Source organism: Saccopteryx leptura, chromosome 5 (genome assembly GCF_036850995.1).
Source record: "Saccopteryx leptura isolate mSacLep1 chromosome 5, mSacLep1_pri_phased_curated, whole genome shotgun sequence".
NCBI classification, from domain to species: domain Eukaryota; kingdom Metazoa; phylum Chordata; class Mammalia; order Chiroptera; family Emballonuridae; genus Saccopteryx; species Saccopteryx leptura.
In genome coordinates, this window is record NC_089507.1 from 217318967 (window position 1) to 217337728 (window position 18762).

General features: G+C 40.9%; 1 protein-coding gene across 1 annotated transcript in view; it reads right to left on the reverse strand.

Annotated features, from left to right (window-relative positions):
• Positions 1–18762, reverse strand: part of LOC136405150 (zinc finger protein 343-like) — an 86305-nt gene that overhangs the window by 33368 nt on the left and 34175 nt on the right. The gene's annotated exons all lie outside the window — the stretch shown is intronic.

Here is an 18762-nt window from a genome sequence, read left to right on the forward strand (position 1 = left end):
AAATGCTAACCAGAGAATAAAGAGAAAAAAAAGAATTTGGCTCTCTCACTCCATTTTCGCCGACGCCATCTCCTCTTGTGGGACCCCTGGATCCCCCCCAGGGCTGGACCCCGGCAAGATGTTAATGAAAAGAAAAAATCATCAGGGTTAACAGGGCTGCAGAAGGCAATTCAAGCTTCTTGTGACCAAGGGGAAACTGATTTGGCATTATGTTTTCCTGTGGCTGTGGCTGGTGAATTTGATGAGGAGGAGGTTCCTACATTGGAGCTGCTTCCTTATAAATTATTGAAAGGGCCTGACCTGTGGTGGCGCAGTGGATAAAGCGTCGACCTGGAAATGCTGAGGTCGCCAGTTCAAAACCCTGGGCTTGCCTGGTCAAGGCACATATGGGAGTTGATGCTTCCAGCTCCTCCCCCCCTTCTCTCTCTGTCTCTCTCTGTCTCTCCCTCTCCTCTCTAAAATGAATAAAAATAAGAAAAAAATTAAAAAAAAAAAAAATAAATAAATTATTGAAAGAGTTGAAAATAGCTTGCAATCAATATGGACCCACCTCTCCATATATTATGTCCTTGGTGAAAACAGTTTCTCATAATTGGATGACTCCTTATGATTGGAAACAAGTCGCTAAAGCCTGTTTATCTGGAGAAAATTCCCTGCTTGGGAAGGCAAAATATGAGAAGCAAGCCTCTTGCGGGGGTTGAAATGGAGGGATTCCGGCTGCCTGTTGCAGCAGCTATTAGAAGTTAAGAATGATTAGAGACTGAGATGAGTTTTAAAGTTGTGTTATTATCTTGTTGACTGAGGACGCACCAACAGAATTCTAGACTCAGAGTAAAACAAAGAAAAGTTTATTACACTCGCGGGCGGGCCCAAGGCAAGGAAATGGCCAAGAGCCCCGAGCCACTTCAGCAGGCAAGTTTTAAACCTATTTTCAGGGAGAGGAGTTGTAACAGTTCTCAGGGTAATTGATGGGCAAACATCTGCTTAATTTCAAGGAGGGGAGTTGTAACAGTTCTCAGGGTGATTGATGTGACATAATCTATTCCCGGTCCTTGAGGTAAGGAAGGTGTTAGACTCCCAGGATGGCTAGGAATAGATGAGTCCTTGAGATAGGAAAGTCGTAAAACTCCCAGGATAATTAGTGCAACCCAATCCTGGAGGATAGATAGGGACTTTTCCAGCTGGGGGCTTTCAACTGTATGACTGGTTACTAAGGCACATCTGACTAAAATTTAATTTGGGGGAGCCAAGTGCTAAACGCAAAATTCACTTCTGTATGAACCTCTTGCTTGCTACGCTATAAAAACCCCTAAATTGTAGGTGCTCGGTGTGACTGGTGACCGTCACCTGAGCTCACTTTTCCATAAAACTTTGTTTAAACTCTCTAAACGCCTCCAGTGTCTATTTTACCCGGCGAGTGCAACAATTGATTGCCTCAGATGCTTGCGGCCTTGCCTTTCCGATAAGCCCCTAATCAAACACCGGATGCCTGCGGCTTCTTCAAGGAGCCTGAGCAAACATCTAGGGGCCTGGTGGGCCAGTTATTGTTTTACAAGCCAAGATGAGTTAAGCAAAAATCAGACGAAAAAGATCAGACGGAATCCACTGTTACAATCTGATTTTCTTCAGTAAATAGAAGGACTTAAGAGTTTGGAAAAATTACAGTTTTTTCTGTTCTCCTCTTTCTCTCAACTCATTTTATTTCTTTCCTGTTCTATGCCTGAAAAGAGGGCAAAGGGAACACCTGTTTGGATGTGGCTAAACAGAATCTCATAAACGGCCGTTCTCGAAACTTTTCAAGAGAGAGTTCTGTTTAGTTTCAATCCTTAATGTTTCAATCAAAATTGCCATGTGTAAAAATCAAGCAGGCCATATTCTAATCTCTAAAATCCTGGGTTCTCTCTAATTTGTCTGATTTGTCTACATTGTCTGATTCTTGTTTGTGTTTGGTCTTTGTTTAATGTTGTTTAAATGTGATTTTTTAAGTTCTTGCATGCAAAAATTGAATATGCCGGCTCTAATATTATAAATATATCATCCCTACAAATTTATAATTTTAATTGAAACAAGTAAAGCACGCGCATTTAAATTTAAATAGTATGAAATATGAATCCTAAAGACTTGTTGATTTTGACTAAACTGCTTCAAGCTTCAGGCTGCTTGCTGTGGCTGCAGAGCATGAAGCAGAGTAGATTTGCCTAACAAAGGTGTAGATTTTTTTACTATAGAAAAAAAATAAAAGTCACACTAAAATTTTCCAGTTTTAATGTATTCTTTAAATTGCCTATTAATTAATGGAGTAGAAATGTTTTTATGAATATAGGAAACTCATATACTGGAACTCCTGCAAATCTTCTTTATCATGCTTCTTACTTTAAAAAATTTCTTTTGAATGTTGATATACAGGATTATTCAACAGCTGAGAGATGCTGGAGTCCTACAGGAAATGCTGAACCTGTTTCTTCTGCAAACTTTTACTCTCTTTTGTTTAACCCAGCTAATAATGCTGTTTTGTCTTTTTCCAAATAGCTCCAGATATACGGAAATGATTTATATAGGCAAATAAGAACCCTTAAACCCCTCACCAGTTGCGGTGCCTCATGGCTACAGTGTAATTGTTATAGATTTACAGGGTTGCTTTTTTACTATACCATTAGCTACACAGAATTGTCGAAGGTTTGCATTTAGTTTGCTATCAGAAAATTTTAAACAACCTTATGAGAGATATCAGTGGAAGGTATTGCCCCAGGGAATGAAAAACAGTCCCACACTTTGTCAAAAATTTGTGAATCAAGCTTTAAATCCAATAAGAATAAAATATCCTGATCTTTATTTAATTCACTATATGGATGACATTTTGCTTGCTCTGCCTGATCGGGAAAAATTGCATAATATTTTACAAGAAACAACTCAGTCTTTACAGAATTTTGGATTAAAATTAGCCCCTGAAAAAATTCAAGTACAGCCACTTTTTAATTACTTGAGACGTGTTCTGTGTACAGACATTGTCAGTCCGCAAAAGTTACAATTAAGAAAAGATCATTTAAAAACTTTAAATGACTATCAAAAATTATTGGGAGACATTAATTGGATTAGACCCTATTTGAAATTAACTGCAGCAGAGCTTAAGCCATTGTTTGATATTTTGAGAGGAGATGCTGATCCAACTTCCCCTCGAGAGCTCACAGAAGAAGCGGCAAAAGCTCTTAGAAAAATAGAAGAAGTAATTAATAATCAACATTTAGTCAGAGTTATTATAGAGGAACCATGGCAGCTTGTGATTTTAGCCACTGAACACACTCCTACCAGATGTTTGTGGCAAAATGGGCCTCTAGAGTGGCTTCACTTACCTGTCTCTCACAAGAAAGTTATTGAGCCCTATACTGATTTGGTGGCTACTATCATAATTAAAGGAAGAAACCGCAGCAGAGAGTTGTTTGGTAAAGAAATGACGGAAGTCATTGTTCCTTATAATAAGGATCAATTTCAAGCATTATTACAGCTAAATTCAGAATGGCAAATTACTTTTAGTAATTTTACAGGGCAGGTTTTATTTCATCTTCCTGCTCGCCCACTGCTGCAATTTCTAAAAAGACAATCAGTAATTTATCCCACTAAGACTTCTAGAAATCTGCTGCCCCCTCCCAGCCAGAAGGAGAATCCTGTGCCACCTGCATCACCAGTGACTTTCCAGCAAAGGCCATCAAGGAACTCTCTAGAGTATGCTCCTGTTACTCGAGGGATGCAGCGATTGTCACTACAGGAAGCTAGACGACCTCCCTATCATGGTCAACGGATGGCTCGCTTTACTCGAACTGTCAACCCACCAACCTGGAACCAGTTGAAGGCATTGACTGAGAAGGCTCATTTAATTTGTCATCGACAAAACATACATCGTAACCCTGTTAATATGTTTATTGCTATGCTAGCTGTACTTTCAATTCAGGTGCTTAATGTTGAGGCTATTGGACAAAACAAATCTCATTGGGCTTATATTCCAAATCCACCATTAGTTAAGCCTGTTACTTGGGGAGGAGATGATATACCTGTGTTTAATAATCATACTAAGTTTTTGGGAGGATCATCTAGTTCTTTTAATATGCATAAAACTGATTCAAATTTCTCATTTTAAGGAAAAACGAATAAGGTACCTATATGTTTTATGTTTAATAATACTCGCAAGATTTCTGGGTGTTTTCCTACTACACTTAAGACTATTTTGACTGACTCTCCTAAAAGTAATAAACCCGGACACATTACAAGAGACTTATGGTCTCTCACAATTTTAATGCCTGGAGGCCCTGACACCCATGAGTATAATCCTATTACCTTGCCTCCTAAGGGATTTCACCCATGTAAACTTTATCCTCCAAAAGAGGCAACTCAAAAGCCTTACTGGTGGTCTGTGGAGAATAGATTTGGTTTTCCCCCATGGCAAGAATGTGCATATTACAATTATATAAATTATACTGCATATGCTGTTAATTTCTCTGTACAAGATTGGTCTAGTCCTTATTATGAATATGATTATAGAAAATTAGTGCAGGAAATGAGATACGATTACAATTGGTCAGATAAATATAATCCTTTAAATAAAATCATCACACGTTGGCAGTCTACTGGATGGATACCTGCACAGCTGATTTATCAGGATAAATCAACCACCAGGTATCAAACAAAGCTTTGGCAGCTAATAGCAGCTGCTGCACCAGCATATATGGTTAGGCCTCACCCTTATCCTGTTCAGAATATTTTTGTTCAGGCTTGTGTACAGGCTCCTTATGTACTCTTGATTGCTACAATGAACAGTAATCTTTCTGTTAGTACTTATAATTCTATGTTTAGAATTTCCTGCTCTCGCTGTGTTTTAACAAACTGTCTATCTTATGACACCAAAGTTCAAGTCATGTTTATTCTGCAGCAGCCACCTTATGTGATGTTACCTGTTAGTCTGTCTCAGCCTTGGTATGATGACCCAGGGTTGCATGCACTACAGGCTGCTTCTGAAGCGCTTGCTCGCCATCGAGGAAAGCGATTTATTGCAGAATTAATTTGGGAATTACTGCTCTTATTGCTATTATAGAATCTGTAGCTGCTTCCACCACTGCTTTAGCTCAATCAGTTCACACTGCAAATCATGTAGATAATTTATCTCGTAATATATCTTTTGCATTAGCAGTACAGGAGACTCTAGATAGGAAGTTATAAATGAAAGTGAATGCTTTAGAGGAGGCTTTTATTCACATAGATAATAAGCTGTTAGCTATGAAGGCTAGAATGACTCTTAGATGCCATGCAGAATTCAGGTGGATATGTGTGACTCCTTTAGAATAGAATCAGTCTATCATAGCATGGAATAATATACAAAATCATTTGTTAGGTGTATGGAATAATAGTGATATTAGTTTAGATTTGAAGGAATTACATCAGCAGATACAAAACTTAGGACATTCAGGCTCTTTAGTCTCTGCCTCAGAAGTAGCTGATCAATTTGTTGAAAACATTAAAAGTATGTTTTCTATGCATGGCCTGACCTCTTTAGCTACTGATATAGGCATAATAATAGCTGTGATAATTATCACTCTTCTTGTCCTTCCAGTCATGTTCCAACTCTTAAACAAGGGTCTCAGGGAAACAGCGGTGAAAATACAAAAGCTTTATTTAAATAATAAAAAAGGGGGAGATGTCTGGAGCCGATCAACAACTGCTGCCTGACAAGGTCACAGCAGGAGAAGACCCACAACTGCTGGCTGACAAGGTCACAGCAGGAGAAGACCCACAACTGCTGGCTGACAAGGTCACAGCAGAAGAAGATCAAAAACTGCTGGTTGACAGAGTCACAGCAGAGAAGACCAACGGCTGCTGGTTGACAAAGTCACCGCAAAGGAAAGGCACAACAATACTTCCCCCTTTGACTTTTTGAATTAATCTGGCCTTATATCCCCCTTTTCTGGGTGTGTGCTATTATTTATGGCACAGGGATAATAGTACCGTGCTTTCCCTGTAGATTCGTAGTAATTTCTTTGGAAATGAGACAGAGGGTGTGAGTTCCATAGAGAAGCCTGTAAGCCCCTTGAACTGGACTCATAAACATAAGAGGCTGGCTATGATATCCCTCATAAAGGGTTAAGTTTGTAGGAGAACTTCTTCTTAATCATGTTAGAAAGAATAGATTGTGACTTGTGTATGGGTAGAAGGCAGTGGCTGTGCACAGAGCACCTTTTGGCCTTCACTTAATTCATCATTTTTCCTCCCTAGCCTTTTCATGTGATAGAGTAGAGAAACATTCCTTTCTTCTTGCTTACCCGACCTGCAGATGGTGGAACACTCTGAGAAGAATATAGTTAGAACTTAACTAGTGTGTGAATATAGTAAATAAATAAAATTTGACTAGACAATAGAATCTTAGGAAAGGAGTAATGGAATGGCCTGCTGCGTGGCCTGGGATGGGAACGCAGTCAGCAAGAAAAGAATGTTTTGCTAAGAGACTTGTTTTATGACTGAAGGCAGTTGCTGGGCTTTTTTAGTGAGACACTCTCGTGAGGTTTGTATACTTCCCAAAATTTTTTCTTCAGATAATCAGAGGAATGGGGGGGCATCCATAGAAGCAATAGCAATTAATGTCTTCTGAAATTATGTTGCTACTAAGCTATCTTGCAAGTGCACTCTATATATCTTTAAGTAAAAGTTACTCTTAATGTTATGTCAATTTCTTAATGGGCAAGCCTTTTGTTATCTTGTGAGAAAAGTTAGGACACTGCATAAACTCAAGGCTATTTGCCTGAGCAAGCGGTGGTCCTTTGCTAATCCTTAATGGTTTCTGATAGATACCTGAATTCCAAACTGCCCTCTTGATGTTTCCCTTTTCTGTCTGACCTCACCCTTACTGGACTAATGACCCTGAGACAGAGGAATTCCAAAAAAGCTGAGAAGCCGCCCCAAGGAGGGGCTTCGGACATACCAGAACTTTTGATTCAACCCCCACATGCTCGAAGCCCCCCAAGGAGAAGCATTCCGGACATACCAGGACTTTTGCCTCAGTATCCCCTCAGGCTCTCCCAAACACTACATAACTCGCCGCTAGTCTTTAACCTGGTGCACTTCTCCTGGAGGGGTGCCCCAGCAGGTCTTTCTCCTCGAATAAAGCCTGCACATCTGGTGATTGAGTGCCGTCTCATTCTTACATCTGGTGCCGAAACCCGGGACAGGGTACTAACTGCCTGGACGATCCCTCTTTGCCATCCAAACTTACAACCAGGGAAGCAATGGGCAGCGGCAGCTCGTCCTGGGCTTACTTCCTGATTCTGTTTGGACGTGTAATTGTAGGTCGATTGGCCGGCAGTCTAACCCTGTCCTGAACCCCTGCTGGACCAGAAGGTAAGGAGTTTCTCCCTTCCCCTCCCCCAGTTGGCCTCTAAATTTCTCTCTAAAAACACCCCTTTCTGGTCGGACGGTTTTCTCTGACACGCCTCACGTTTTGAGGGGTTTGACTTTCAGTCTCAGTGGACTGCACGGAAGACTAGGCGCCTAGCCAAACCTCTCCACTCTCTCGGACTTCTCGTCCTCGGAGCTCCCTGACAGGTGGTGACGACCTCTATCAGGGACGACTCCCCCATACGGAGATTCTCTCCTCTTGGGACAGTGACAAAAGGAGGGGACACCCCCTCTTGCTCACCTGTCTCCACTATGGGCTCTTCAGAGTCTAAGCCTTCCGACCAGACCCCTCCAGAATGTCTCATAAAAATCCTCACCAAACTTGGTCTCTCAGACCTCAAACTGAAGAAATTAATCTTCTGTAACACGGCACGGCCTCAGTACAGACTAGACAATGACTCCCATTGGCCTGAAAATGGGACATTCAATTACAATATCCTAAGACATCTTGACAATTTCTGCCACCGGACGGGGAGGGCATCAGAAATTCCTTACGTGCAGGCTTTCTTCTCCCTTCTCTCCTGTCCTTAATTTCTGTACTTACTGTTCTACGTGCAGGCTGGTTTTGGCCAAAGAAACCTCACCTAAAACTTCTGCTCCTAATCTTTCCTTCTCCGTGGACTCCCAAACTCTCTCCTTCTCCTGCCTGACCCCCGGGGCACCCCTCTCTCGGGACCCCTCTCTAGTCTCTCAGCAAATCTTTTTTGCTGGAGTCTCTTCCCTCCAGAAAGCCCCCTCCCTTCACTAAACTGTGTTTTCTCATTCACCAGTCTCTCTTTCTCCTCCCCTGCTGGCCAGGGGCCTCTCCCTTCTCCACTGTGTTCTTCTTCCCCTCCCCCTTCCTTAGAAGCTGTGCCTGTCTCATCTCTGACCTCTCTTCCCTCCTTACAAACTGCAGTTCTGTCTCCTCTCCGACCCCTCCTCCTTCCTTACAAACTGTGACTGTTCCTCTTTCCTCCTCACCCTCTCCCCTCTCCTCAGAGCTCTAAATCCTTTTAACTCCTCTGACCATGTGGCGCCACACCAATACTTTAACCTCCTTCTCTCCTCCTGCAGATTCTGACCCTCCTTCTTTCCATCCAGCTGCTCACACTGTCCATCCGTCTGCTTTCTCTCTTCCTCCCCTCTTTGCTGGCAACTTCCTGCCATCTCAAAAAACTTAAAAAACTGAATTGTATATTAAGCTATGTGAGTAAGTAATCTGTCTTGTCTCATTGTTTGTCAGAAAATATTTCTAGTGAATTGAAACAAGTAAAGCGCGCTCATTTAAATTTCTTTATTCATAATATGTGAAGTCTTTGTTTAATGTGTAACTGTGTCTGTTTCTAAGGCCTTAAACCAGTAATTACCCACCTCATAAACCAGGTTTACTCATCCCCATGGACTCTCCCTGCAATACCCCCATCTTTCCTGTTTGAAAACCTTCAGGAGTTTATCACCTCATACAAGCCTTATACCTAATCAATGAGGCAGTAATTTCTCTCCATCCAGTAGTCCCTAATCTCTACAAATTACTGTCACACATTCCCTCAAACACCACTCACTTCATGGTCCTAGACCTCAAGAATGCCTTCTTTACCATTCCTCTACACCCTGACTCTTACTTTCTGTTTGCCTTTACCCAGACACTAATGCAGCCCAGCAACTTACATGGACTATTTTACCCCAGGGGATCAGAAACAGCCCACACCTGTGTAGGCAGGCACTAGCTCAGGATTTAGCAGCATGCAATCTCAAAACTAGTACTCTCTTACAATATGTAGATAACCTACTCCTCTGCAGCCCCTCCCTGCCTGCCTCAAGGAGACTCACCACCACCCTTCTTAACTTCCTCGCCATGAAGTGTTATCCTGTCTTCTCTGCTAAGGCTCAACTTTATTCTCAGTCCCTAGTTTATCTAGGCATTACTTTAACCCTCACCACCTGAAGTCTCACCCTAGATCAAACTCAGACCCTCCACAGTCTCCAACCACCTACCACCACAGATCAAATCTTTTCTTTCCTCAGTCTAATAGGCTTCTTTAAACACTAAATTCCCAATTTTGCTCTCTTAGTCAAGCCCCTCAGTGAGATCTTCTGAGCATGGCTTTTAAGGTCTATAATGACCAAGGAAGTAACAGAAAAGGCAAATAAGGCCCAAAAGAAGTCAGGAAATACCAACTTTTGGCTCCAGCGCCCTAAGGGGTTTCATAGCATTCTGTCAAGGCCCTGCTCCAGAGTGGAAAGAAAGGTCATTGAACTGAAGCCTGCCAGGCTTCCCGGCCCCACCGGTTGACACACCTGTGCTGTGGAAAGAGGGACATGAGAAGGTAAGCTGCTGGAGTCCAGCCCCGGGGGGGATCCAGGGGTCCCACAGGAGGAGACGGCGTTGGCGAAATTCGAGTGAGAGAGCCGAATTCTTTTCTTTCTCTTTATTATCTGGTTAGCATTTACTGCCAGGCATCTCTGCTCAATGCTAGTATAGCTCCCTTTTTATACACACACACTGAGTTACAATTACATGGTGTTAATCATTGCTTCTGTTTCACTATGTTTACATGTTTCCGGATAACAGTTAATTTATATCTATAAATTACAAACCAGGTAGCAAATCATTCAAAGAACAAAATAACTTGAATAGTGATAACAACATTGGTAAAAGCTTTTAAGGTATTAGTACTAATAGTTAACTAACTTTACTGCTGTTGTGAGTTAAGGGGCAGAGAGAGATGAGCAGACGAGATTATTAAGGACTAACAATGGACCACCATTTGCTCAGGTAAATGGCTTTGAGTTTAAGCAGTGTCCTACTTTTTCTTACAAGATTCTAAAAGGCTTGCCTATAAAAAAGTTGACATAACATTAAGAGTAGCTTTCACCCAAAGATATACAGAGTGTACTTGCAAGATAGCCTAGTAGCAACATAAGACATTAATTGTTATTACTTCTATGGATTTCCCTACATTTCTCTCATTATTAAAGAATTTTGGAAAGTATATAAATCTCATGAGAACATCTCATTGAGAAAGCCTAGCAATTGCCTTTAGTCAAAAGACAATTCTCTTAGTAAAACATTCTTTTCTTGCTGACTGCGCTCTCATCCTAGGCCACCACACAATGGGCCATTCTACTATACCTTACCTAAGATACTATTGTCTAGTCAAATATTACTTATTTATTATATTTAAACACTAGTTAAGTTCTAACTCTATTCTTCTCAGAGTGTACCACTATCTGCAGATCAAATAAGCAAGAAGAAAGGAATGTTTCTCTACTCTATCACACGAAAAGGCTAGGGAGGAAAAATGATGAATTAAGTGAAGGCCGAAAGGTGCTCTGTGCACAGCCACTGCCTCCTACCCATTCACAAGTCACAATCTATTCTTTCTAACATGATTAAGAAGGAATTCTCCTACAGACTTAACCCTTTACGAGGGATATCATAGCCAGCCTCTTATGTCTATGAGCCCAGTTCAAGGGGCTTACAGGCTTTTCTGTGGAACTCACACCCTCTGTCTCATTTCCAAAGAAATCACTACGAATCTACAGGGAAAGCATGGTATTATTATCCCTGTGCCATAATTAATAGCTCACACCCAGAAAAGGAGGGATATAAGGCCAGATTATTCAAAAAGTCAAAGGGGGAAGTATCGTTGTGCCTTTCCTTTGCGGTGACTTTGTCACCCCGCAGCCATTGGTCTTCTCTGCTGTGACTTTGTCAATCAGCAGTTTTTGATCTTCTTCTGCTTCTGCTGTGACCTTGTCAGCCAGCAGTTGTGGGTCTTCTCCTGCTGTGACCTTGTCAGCCAGCAGTTGTGGGTCTTCTCCTGCTGGGACCTTGTCAGCCAGCAGTTGTTGATCGGCTCCCGACATCTCCCTCTTTTTTATTATTTAAATAAAGTCTATGTACTTTCACCGTTGTTTCCCTGAGATTGTTGTTTAAGAGTCGGAACATGACTGGAAGGACGAGAAGAGTGATAATTACCACAGCTATTATTATGCCTATATCAGTATCCAGAGAGGTCAGGCCATGCATAGAAAACATACTTTTAATGTTTTCAACAAATTGATCAGCTACTTCTGAGGCAGAGACTAAAGAGTCTGAATGTCCTAAGTTTTGTATCTGCTGATGTAATTCCTTCAAATCTAAACTAATATCACTATTATTCCATACACCTAACAAATGATTCTGTATATTATTCCATGCTATGATAGACTTATTGTATTCTAAAGGAGTCACACATATCCACCTGAATCCTGCATGGCATCTAAGAGTCATTCTAGCCTTCATAGCTAACAGCTCATTACCTATGTGAATAAAAGCCTCCTCTAAAGCATTCACTTTCATTTCTAACTTCCTATCTATAGTTTTCTGTACTGCTAAGGCAAGAGATATATTACGAGATAAACTATCTACATGATTTGCAGTGTGAATTGATTGAGCTAAAGCAGTGGTGGAAGCAGCTACAGATCTTATAATAGCAATAAGAGCAGTAATTCCTAAAATCAATTCTGCAATAAATCGCTTTTCTCGATGGCGAGCAAGCGCTTCAGAAGCAGCCTGTAGTGCATGCAACCCTGGGTCATCATACCAAGGCTGAGACAGACTAACAGGTTCCATCACATAAGGTGGCTGCTGTAGAATAAACATGACTTGAGCTTTGGTGTCATAAGATAGACAGTTTGTTAAAACACAGTGAGAGCAGGAAATGCTAAACATAGAATTATAAGTACTAACGGAAAGATTACTGTTCTTTGTAGCAATCAAGAGTACATAAGGAGCCTGTACACAAGCCTGAACAAAAATATTCTGAACAGGATAAGGGTGAGGTCTAACCAAATATGCTGGTGCAGCAGCTGCAATTAGCTGCCAAAGCTTTGTTTGATACCTGGTGGTTGATTTATACTGATAAGTTAACTGTGCAGGTATCCATCCAGTAGACTGCCAACGTGTGATGATTTTATTTAAAGGATTATATTCATCTGACCAACTGTAAACGTCTTTCATTTCCTGCACTAATTTTCTATAATCATATTCAAAATAAGGACTAGACCAATCTTGTACAGTGAAATTAACAGCATATGCAGTATAATTCATATAATTGTAATATGCACATTCTTGCCATGAGGGAAAACCAAGTCTATTCTCCACAGACCACCAGTAAGGCTCTTGAGTTGCCTTTTTTGGAGGATCAAGTTTACATGGGTGAAATCCCTTAGGAGGCAATGTAACAGGATTATACTCATGGGTGTCAGGGCCTCCAGGCATTAAAATTGTGAGAGACCATAAGTCTCTTGTAATGTGTCCAGGTTTATTACTTTTAGGAGAGTCAGTCAAAATGGTCTTAAATGTAGTAGGAAAACACCCAGAAATCTTGCGAGTATTATTGAACGTAAAACATATAGGTACCTTATCCGTTTTTCCATGAAATGAGAAATTTGAATCAGTTTTATGCATAATAAAAGAACTAGATGATCCTCCCAAAAACTTAGTATGATTATTAAACACAGGTATATCATCTCCTCCCCAAGTAACAGGATTAACTAATGGTGGATTTGGAATATAAGCCCAATAAGATTTGTTTTGTCCAATAGCCTGAACATTAAGTACCTGAATTGAAAGTACAGCTAGCATAGCAATAAACATATTAGCAGGGTTACGATGTATGTTTTGTCGATGACAAATTAAATCAGCCCTCTCAGACAATGCCTTCAACTGGTCCCAGGTTGGTGGGTTGACAGTTCGAGTAGAGCGAGCCATACGTTGACCACGATAGGGAGGTCGTCTAGCTTCCTGTAGTGAAAATCGCTGCATCACTAGAGTAACAGGATCATACAGAGAGTTCCTTGATGGCGTTTGCTGGAAAGTCACTGGTGATGCGGGTGGCACAGGAGTCTCCTTCTGGCTGGGAGGGGGCAGCAGTGGCAGCGGAGGCCTCTGGTGAGACATGGCGAATCAGCTGGTCTGGGATCCAGAGAGGCGAGTCAGCGTCCTGTGGAAATATACAAGCATACCTTCTTCCCTGAGTTAGAATTACATCTGGACCCTTCCATTGACCTGTCAATAAATCCTTCCACTTTGCCATTGGTTTAGGCTTATCCAGATCCAGATTCCAGTGTCTCAGCATGCGAGTGTGGCCTTGAGAGTCTGAATTAAGATTGTTAATAACAAACAAAGCATGATGTAAAAGCTGATGTGGGAAACTATATTTTAACTCACCTTCCTGTAGTTTTTGAATCTGCATTTTCAAGGTCTGATGAGTCCTTTCTACTATACCTTGTCCCTGTGGATTGTAAGGGATGCCAGTAATATGTGAAATGTTAAAGGTGTTACAAAACCTTTTAAAGGCAGCTGATGTATATGCTGGAGCATTATCAGTTTTAATAGCCTTTGGCATTCCTAGAATAGCAAAGCAGTGAAAAAGATGTTGTACTACATCCTTAAAGGCCTCTCCAGCTCGTGCAGTACAAGCAACAACATTTGAAAAGGTATCAACACAAACATGCACATAGCAAAGTTTGCCAAAAGATGGAATATGACAGACATCCATCTGCCAAAGGTCATTGGGCCGGAGTCCTCGTGGGTTAACTCCAAAACTACGATTAGAAAAGTGAGTAGGGCAAGTGTTACAGCTACGCACGATAGCTCGAGCAGCCTCACGAGATAGTTGAAACTGCCACCGGAGTGCAGATGCATTCTGGTGATGTAAAGCATGTGAAAGTTTAGCTTCTTCCACTGCTGTAAACACTGCTTTGTGCTGTGTAAGAAAATCAGCAAGACGATTTTCTTCGTGTAGTGGTCCTGGAATAGAAGTGTGAGAGCGAATGTGGCCGATAAAGAAAGGGAGAGTTCTGGAATGAATCTGCTTTTGTAGGCTACTTAAAAGTGAAAAAATAGTGGTTAGATGATGTGGCAAAGAAGCAGTTTCAATGTGAGGAAACATTTTAACTATATACTGTGAATCAGTGAACAAATTAAAGGGAACATGTTCCAATTTTTGAAATGCTGTTATAACAGCAATTTCTGTTTTTTGTGTTGATTTCTCCTGAGCTTCAGTGATAATATGCTCATTCCCTATAATTGTTACAGCTTTACCATTAGATGAGCCATCAGTAAAAACCAGTGCAGCTGGTGGCGGCAGCGGATTTCTAGAAGTCTTTTTTTTTTTATTTATTTATTCATTTTTTTTTTTTTTAGAGAGGAGAGAGAGGGGGAGAGAGAGAGAGAGAGAGAGAGGAGAGAGATAGGGGGGAGGAGGTGGAAGCATCAACTCCCATATGTGCCTTGACCAGGCAAGCCCAGGGTTTCGAATCGGCGACCTCAGCATTTCCAGGTCGACTCTTTATCCACTGCGCCACCACAGGTCAGGCTCTAGAAGTCTTAGTAGGAAAAATTACTGATTGTCTTTTTAGAAATTGCAGCAGTGGGTGAGCAGGAAGATGAAATAAAACCTGCCCTGTAAAATTACTAAAAGCAATTTGCCATTCTGAATTTAGTTGTAATAATGCTTGAAACTGATCCTTATTATAAGGAACAATAACTTCCGTCATTTCTTTACCAAACAACTCTCTGCTGCGGTTTCTTCCTTTAATTATAAGAGTAGCCACCAAATCAGTATAGGGCATAATAACTTCCTTGTGAGAGACAGGTAAGTGAAGCCACTCTAGAGGGCCATTCTGCCACAAACATCCGGTAGGGGTGTGTTCAGTGGCTAAAATCACAAGCTGCCATGGTTCCTCTATAATAACTCTGACTAAATGTTGATTATTAATTACTTCTTCTATTTTTCTAAGAGCTTTTGCCGCTTCTTCTGTGAGCTCTCGAGGAGAAGTTGGATCAGCATCTCCTCTCAAAATATCAAACAATGGCTTAAGCTCAGCTGTAGTTAATTTCAAATAGGGTCTAATCCAATTAATGTCTCCCAATAATTTTTGATAGTCATTTAGAGTTTTTAAATGATCTTTTCTTAATTGTAACTTTTGAGGACTGACAATGTCTGTAGACAGAATACGCCCCAAGTAATTAAAAGGTGGCTGTACTTGAATTTTTTCAGGAGCTATTTTTAATCCAAAGTTCTGTAAAGACTGAGTTGTTTCTTGTAAAATATTATGCAATTTTTCCCAATCAGGCAGAGCAAGCAAAATATCATCCATATAGTGAATTAAATAAAGATCAGGATATTTTATTCTTATTGGATCTAAAGCTTGATTCACAAATTTTTGACAAAGCGTGGGACTGTTTTTCATTTCCTGGGGCAATACCTTCCACTGATATCTCTCATAAGGTTGTTTAAAATTTTCTGATGGCAAACTAAATGCAAACCTTTGACAATCTTGTGTAGCTAATGGTATAGTAAAAAAAGCAGTCCTGTAAATCTATAACAATTACACTGTAGCCAGGAGGCACCGCAACTGGTGAGGGGAGCCCAGGTTGTAATGACCCCATATCTCCCATAGTGGCATTTATAGCCCTAAGGTCCTGTAGCAACCTCCATTTTCCTGATTTCTTTTTAATAACAAAAATAGGAGTATTCCATGGGCTGTTAGAAATTTCTATATGTCCTTCCTGTAATTGCTGCATAACTAATTCTCTGGCTGCCTTAGTTTTTTCTGAATTCAGGCGCCACTGTTCTACCCATACTGGGTTGTTAGATTTCCAGTTAATAGGATCGGCAGCAAATAGCTCAGTGGCCCCAACTATAAATTTGTATATCCTATACCATGTCTTCCTTGATTTTCTAACATCTGAATTGGATATACTTGGCCCTGCTGTTTCTTTCCTAGCCCTCGATTAGGATCAAAACCCATCTGTAACATTTGTGCAGTTACTTTTGAATCCGGGCTGTACATGAAAATACCCATTTGCTCTAAAATGTCTCTCCCCCAGAGAGATAATGGTATACTTGAAATTACATAGGGGCAGAAAGTTCCTTGGTTATTGTCTTCATCCTGCCAGGTTAATATTTGAGAACTCTTAACAACATTTGAAGCCTGGCCAAGTCCAACTAATGAGGTTGGAGTTGACTGAGTCGACCATGCTCGAGGCCAATCTTTGCCAGCAATGCAGGAGACGTCTGCCCCAGTATCTAAAAGCCCCTCAATTTCTTTTCCAGAAATCTTTAATTTCTTTAGTGGCCGAACTTTCTTAATTTCTTGTATGCAAAACACAAAATCACTGGAGCCAAAGGCACCTTCTCCCCGTTTTTGTTCAGATATAGGCTTTCCGACGGGACAGTAAGGCAATAGTAAAAGCTGAGCAATTCTTTGACCAGGATAAATCTCAAGAGTTTTAATTGGGGGAGCAATCATTACTTTTATCTCTCCTTCATAGTCCAAATCAATTATTCCTGGCATTTCGTATATTCCTTTTAAAGATGTTGAACTTCTGCCAATTAATAATCCAACCATTCCTTTAGGAAGGGGACCTTTAACTCCTGTTGGTAATGCAACTGCAGGACTGTCAGGGGTTAATATTGTTGAGGCGGTAGAACAGAGGTCCAGTCCTGGGCTGCCTGGGGTTGCCCTGGTGAGGTCTGAGACGGACTGGAGTTGACAAATGGATTCAGGCTGGCCCCAATTGTTATTGGGGCCTGAGGCTGGCCCCCTTGCCAGTTTCCCTGATTACTACTTGGATTGCTTGCTAGATTTTGATTTTGTGGGGGCTGCCATTCTATTCCTAACTTTGGTCCTAATGGCTGTCTGTTTTTGTGAAATTTAGAATGGCACAGCTTTGCCCAATGATATCCTTTTTGACAGCGTGGACACAAAGTCTTAGGCAATGGGACATTATTATTAGCATTATTAATTATGGGAGCTGTCCCTTGAACTCCTGGGCCTGCTTGCCCACTCTTGTTAGGGCACTGTCGGCTAAAGTGGCCCGTTTGGTTACAAGTAAAGCAAGTAAGACTTCCCTTAGAGGAAGCTTCATTGACAGAAGGCATTTTTCCTTGATATATAGTCTTAATAAATTGAGGATACGTTTCTCCTTTTAAAGCTGCAGCAATAGTTACTCCCTGAATAAAAGCAGGATTTACATCCTGACAGGCTTTGATGAAATCCCCTATCGTTCCTTCTCTCCTCACTGACCGCAACATGGCCTGGCAAGTGGAATTAGCATTTTCACAAGCCAACTGTTTAATCATAATATCTCCTGCCGTCTCATTTGAAATAACTCTTCTTACTGCTTGAATCAACCGAGCAACAAACTTCTCATAAGGTTCATCACCTTTCTGTTTTACTCCTACCACAGTAACATCTCCACCATACGAAGCCAGCAACCTTCTCCAAGCTGATATAGCACAACCATTCACTTGTATCAAAGCCGGTTTAGAAAGTTTTAACTGTTCACTAACATCAGCAAATTCTCCTTCTCCCGTAATCATTTCTCTAATCACAGGATTATGAGTCCTCCGATTCTTAACTGCCTGTTGTTTAGCTTGCTCCTCATATTCAGCTTTCCAAAGGAGATAATTTCCTCCAGATAAACAAGCGTTAGCCACTTGTTCCCAATCATAAGGAGTCATCCAATTATGAGAAACTGTTTCCACCAAAGACATCGTATAAGGAGAGGTGGGTCCATATTGACTGCAAGCCATTTTCAACTCTTTCAATAATTTATAAGAAAGCGGCTCCCATGTAGGATCCTCCTCATCATCAAATTCACCAGCCACAGCCACAGGAAAACATAATGCCAAATCAGTTTCTCCTTGGTCGCAAGAAGCTTGAATTGCCTTCTGCAACCCTGTTAACCCTGATGATTTTTTCTTTTCATTAATATCTGGTGATTGTACTGGTAGAGGCAAAGACATTCTAATAACCTTATTTTTATCCTTTTTGTCAGTCTTGGAGGGATATAATATGGGCAAGACTGGTTTTGACTTCCAATCCTCATTATTCCTGTTATTTTTAGCTGCCTCGTCTTCTAATTCAGCCTCATCTGTTGGAGATAAATGATTTTCACTATCATCCTGATGTTTACTTAATTTTAAAGAGGCCATAGCATGATCTGTACTATCTTGAGACTGCCTTTTACTTCTAGTTAACGGAGTCTCTTCTTTTGGAGGAGCAGTTGCCTTAGGGAATTTTTGCATCTCATGTTCTGGATCCAAGGCATCTTTAATCAAGCTCCATAAAGCAAATGTATCAACTGGGACCCTTTCTGGTCCGTGTAGCTCATAATAAAGTTTTAAATCTTCTCCAACTTTAACCCATTTCTCGAAACTAAGCGTTCCCTAATCTGCAAACCATGGAGAACATTTTTGTACGAAATTCATAAAACGAGCTACTTGTTGAGGGGAAACACTAACTCCTTTTAGGGAAAGTGTATACTTAATGACTTCTATACAGAGT